Source organism: Manihot esculenta, chromosome 18, assembly GCF_001659605.2.
Source record: "Manihot esculenta cultivar AM560-2 chromosome 18, M.esculenta_v8, whole genome shotgun sequence".
Classification (NCBI taxonomy): Eukaryota; Viridiplantae; Streptophyta; class Magnoliopsida; order Malpighiales; family Euphorbiaceae; genus Manihot; species Manihot esculenta.
Window position 1 is genome coordinate 31,393,021 of NC_035178.2, and position 5,473 is coordinate 31,398,493.

Genomic DNA, 5,473 nt, shown 5'->3' on the forward strand with positions numbered 1-5,473 from the left:
GCTGATATCAAACCTCTAGATGTCCCCCTCCTGTCTCCTCTGAAGACACACTCCGACCCATCCTGGTCTCTGAAACTGACTACCTTGTCTCTGCAGTTCAAGGTAGCATTATACATAGATAACTAATCCATCCCTAGAATGACATCAAAATCTGTCAACTCTAGAAGCACAAGGTCAGCTGGAAGGTATCTACTCTCTATACACACTGGACTGAACTGACAGACTGACTCTGCCAATGATGGGTCACATTTGGGTCCACTGACCCAGAGAGGATACTCTAACTTGGAAACTATCAAACCCAACCTCTCTGCGGCTCTAGAAGCAATAAAGGAGTGAGAAGCACCGGGGTCCATCAAAGCATACATCTCGGAACACCCAATGATGAGATTACCTGACACCACTGTGTTCGACGTGTCTGCCTCCTGCTGAGTCATGGTGAAAATCCGTGCTGGGGCTGACGGACCTGCACCTCGGGAATCCATCCCAAATGAAGAGTCTGACCCTCTTCCTCTACCTCTGCCTGCTCTGAGGTACGGCTGAAGCTGCTGGCTGGACCACACTACCAGAGGTCATCTGCTGGGATGGTGCCACTAAAGTCGCCTGAGGACATTCTCGTGAGAAATGTCCCTCCTGCCCACACCTGTAGCAGGCTGAAGATCCCAACCGACAAACTCCCCTGTGTGATCTCCCACATTTCATACACACTGTACCGCCTGTGCCAGAGCTTGAGCCACTCCCCATTCCCAGACCAGATCTGATTCTGCTCCAGAACTTTCCTCTCTTAGACTTGAACTTCTCTCCCTTTTTGCTGCCAGAAACTGCTGTATTGGGGGTCTTAGAACCCGAAGACTGTGCCACCTGCTGCTTTACTGTTCCCTGTATGATGGCACTCGCCTCCATCTTTCTGGCTGCATCCATAATAGAGTGGAAACTCTCCCTCTCTGCTGGAAGAATCAAGGAGAAATACCTGGGATGAAGCCTTGTGGCATATCTCCTTGCCTTCTTCTGATCAGTATCATACGCCTGACCCACGTATGATAGCAATTCCAGGAACTTATCTGTGTACTCATCAACGCTCATCTCCTCTGTCTGTCTCAACTGTTCAAATTCTACAACCTTCCTCTCCCTGGAACTGTCAGGAAAAGCCCACCCTGCGAACTCATTGGCGAACTCTTCCATGTCATACTGTCTATTCTGGGGTCCAAATAGCTCTTGAACCATTCTCTGGCTTTCTTGCACTTCAATGTGAACCCTGCCATCTCAATGGCTCTGGTATCATCAGCTCCCAACTCACTGGTTATCATTCTGACTGCACTAAGATACTCAAAGGGATCATCTCCCGTATTGAATTTAAGAGCATCCAACTTCAAGTACTCCGTCATCTTCACTTTACTTCCCTCTAACAAACCAGGTTGCTGTGCCTCTACAACAGGGGCTGCTGGTTCTGGTGGTGGAGGTGGAGGTACTGGTTCTCTAGGATCAGGGTGTGCTGGACTTGGATAAAAAGGTGGGGGTGGATACATGTAATATGGTGGATGAAAAGAAGGATAAGGCATGTAGGGCATATAGGGTGGATATGGGGCAAAACTAGAGTAATCCGACGTACCTCCCATCGGATACCCTGGGCCCTGAGAAAAAGGTGGATAGCCAAACCCCGAGGCCTGAGCGCCTCCTTGGGACTCCCCCATACCTTCTTCTGACCTTCCTATACTCATGCTTTCATCTCTTCCCCCATCAACATCCATGGCACCTCTCTCTTCTTCTGACCTTCCTCCTCTATCCATACCCCTTCTGCTCTCATCAGAAGACCTTCTAGGGTCTCGTGATGTTCCCTTCCTGCTTGACCTGTGAGTCCTTGCCCTTCGCAATGCAGGAGGATGAGCAGCTGTACCCTCACTTCCTGGTGGGACTCCAGTCAATCTCGCTGATCGACGAGTTCCTCGCATCTCAACTCTCTGGAAAACAGCACATAACATATCACATCAGCAACACATATAGTCCATGTGGAACACATGAACTCTCAAGCATACATCTCATATAGACAATGCACATGCATGAATCATGGCATTTCACATCATCATATAGACAGGACTGACATCCTATCCTAGTGGACATGTTTTCCTATTGTGCTTGACCAACTATAACCTCTATGAGCCCGACTCTCTCTATGTAGGTCCGACCATGTGAACCTTGTGCTCTGATACCAATCTGTAACAGCCCGGAAACCGAACTGCTACCGGCGCTAGGATCCAGATCGGCTTAAGGCTGTCGGGACCCGTAGCAAGCCTGCTATACTGTCTGTGTACTTGTGAAATCCCTTACATGATCATAAATTTCCTGTAAAAATTTATAACTCATCTCTGTACCAAGGCTTAACCTGTGCATACTCTATCTCTGTGCTGTAAAACCCCTACTAGGGCTCTCATCTTTGCTCTAGGCGGGTCAACTCATATAATGTTAAGCCTGATTCTCAAACAGATTAATAAAACATGTACATAAAAGATCATGTATATACAAAAAGGGATTACAACTCTTATAGATCAAGCACAATTCTATACATATGATAATACTAATTTATCACTTTACAATATTACATGTCCACACTATGCTATTACATGTCTCTTTACTCTTTCTGTACTCTGCTGACTTCCCCCTGTATACTGAACCTGCAAAACTGGGGTTAGGGGAGAGGGGTGAGCTATACTAGCCCAGTGAGTAGAACAGATAAAACATGTCATAAAGACATGATCTCATGGAATGCATCACATCACAAGTAAATCACATCATCTCAGACGGACGGTACAAAATTCCCTCGAATCTATGCCCGGCCCGGAAAGGAGCTCCTTCGGACTTTATTATACAATCAATAGTACCGAAGTACCCTGTGCCCGGCCCCTCTCAGAGGCTCCTCAGGACTTTACTGTGCCCGGCCCTCGATGGGGCTCCTCAGGTCTTTACTGTGAGGGCTAATGTAACCAAAACTATGTCCGATCTGCACATCATACAATGTACAAGGAGCAGTGCCAAGTACAATGTTAAATGCAATGCGTCATATTCGTGTACACTAATGCAATCAATCCTATTGCATATCATGATGCATGAAACATGCTAAAAGCATTTAATTTCTCATATTAAAATTTAGTTTAGTTCCACTCACCTCTGGATGACTCTGTACTGACTCTACAGACTCTGAAGCAGTGCTCACTGCTGATCTGTCTGGTTCCTCTGGTTCGTTCCTACACAGGTGGACTCAAATGAGGGACCAAACTAACTCAAAAACAACTCTATAAAACTCCCCAAAAGCCCTCTAAAACATGATAGAACAATCACATAAAACATGCAAAAGAAGGCTGGACAGGGCACTTTCGGCAGCAGGTTCGGCGGCCGAAACCCCCCTCCAGAGACGAAAATCATGCATGTTCGGCGACACCTTCGGCAGTCGAAAGTCTCGTCCAGAGACGAAACTCGGGTACTTTCGGCGGCACTTTCGGCAGCCGAACCTTCCCTCCAGAGACGAAAGTCCCAATTTTCGGAGGCAAGCTTAGGCAGCCGAAACCACCTCCTCAACACGTTCGGTGGCCGAACCTTCCTTCGGTGGCCGAACCTGGTTTTGCCCGAAGGGCAAAACCCTGCTCTGCTTCATGCACACTCCCTCCAAGCTCCTCTCAACATGCAACACAACTACTCCCAACTAGCACATACCATATAACATGCATAAAAGGGTCTAAATTTAACTTATAACCCCAACAAACACAACACATAACACTTAATCATGCTTATACATAAAAATCATCAAAAACCTCTATAAAACCCTACACATGCATATCTACCATAAACTCCCATAAAACCTTCAAAAACCAATAAAGGAAGTTCAAGATCTTCACTTACCTCTTCCAAACAAGAGATTAAACGATCCCAAACGTGGAGATATGGAGAAATCCTCTCTCAATGTCTCCAAGCTTCCAAACTTGCTCTTTTGCTCAAAAACTTCAAAACCACATAGAAATCCATCAAAACCATGAAAGATTTGAGTAAACACATAAATCACCCAAGGAAGATCAAGTCTCACCTCAGCTCGTGCAAATGAAAAGAAAATCTTATCCATTTGCCCGACCTAGGGCCTTTTATAGGTGGCTGGCCAGACCACCTTCGGTGACCAAACGTGAAGCCCGAAAGCCATGCAAGTTCGGCGGCCGAAAGTCACCTTCGGCTGCCGAACCTTGGCTTTTCTTCCTTGGTGCTTTTCTTTCAAAAAACTCATTTTCCTTTATGCTTAAAACATTACAAACTCTTAGAAAACTCATAAAAACATAACCCTTACCCTTCTAGAGGGTTCCAACACCCGAATTTCCACCGGACGATAGGAATTCCGATGCCAGACTCTAGCCGGGTATTACAAGCTCACCCCTCTCCTTAACCCCATGTTTTCAGGGCCTCAGAGAAGAGAAAGAGAAAGCAAGGGTAAAGACATATGTAATAGTATAGAATAGCGGACATGATGTATAGTAAAGCCAAGAGATAATGTATAGAGTTTATGTATAGTGAAGAGATGATGTAAAGGTTATGTACAGAGTTATAGTATTGTGCTTGGCCCTAGTGTATGTTTATCCTTTGCACATGATCATTATTATGTTTTATGTTTTATGATGTTATGATGATGAGAACTAAGCTTGGTGCATGGTAGTATAACCCATCTCGAGCATTTGATGAGGGCTCTAGTGAGGGGTTTCTATCTCTACAGCTACTGTATGGTACCACAGTAGGTATCACTTTCAGAGTGCATACAGAGTAGAGCATGTACAGTTCAAGCCTAGTAATTTTGAAAAAGTTCAAAATTTTTTATAGAAATGTATGATCATGTATGGGATTTATCAGGTACATAGAGTTCACAGTAGGCTTGCTATGGGTCCCGGGGCCTTAAGCCGATCTGGATCCTAGCGTCGGTAGCGGTCCGGTTCCCGGGCTGTTACAGATTTGTATCAGAGCCCTAGGTTGATATGATCAGACCTATATGGTACAGAGTAGCCCTCGGTTGTTATGATCAGACCTATAGAGTGTTTCGGGCTCATAGAGGTTGTAGAGGGCAAGCACAATAGGAAAAATCATGTCCACTAGGGTAGGATGTATAGTCCTGTCTTGATAATGATGTGTAATGGCATGATTTTATGCATGTGCATTTAATGATATGTTATGATATGCTATGTTATGTGATGAGGGTTCATGTGTTTCCACATGGACAATATGATGCTGATGTTTATGTGTATGTTTGTTTTCAGAAGTCAAGATGAGAGGAACTCGTCGATCTGCTAGATTGACTGGAGCTCCGCCCGAGAATGAGGGTATGGAAGGTTGTCCCCCTGCTTTGCCAAGAGCTATGTCTCAAAGGGCAGGAAGAGAAAGAACATCAAGGGACCCTAGAAGGTCTTTTGATGAAAGCAGGAGGGAAACAGAACAGGGTAGAAGATCCAGTGAT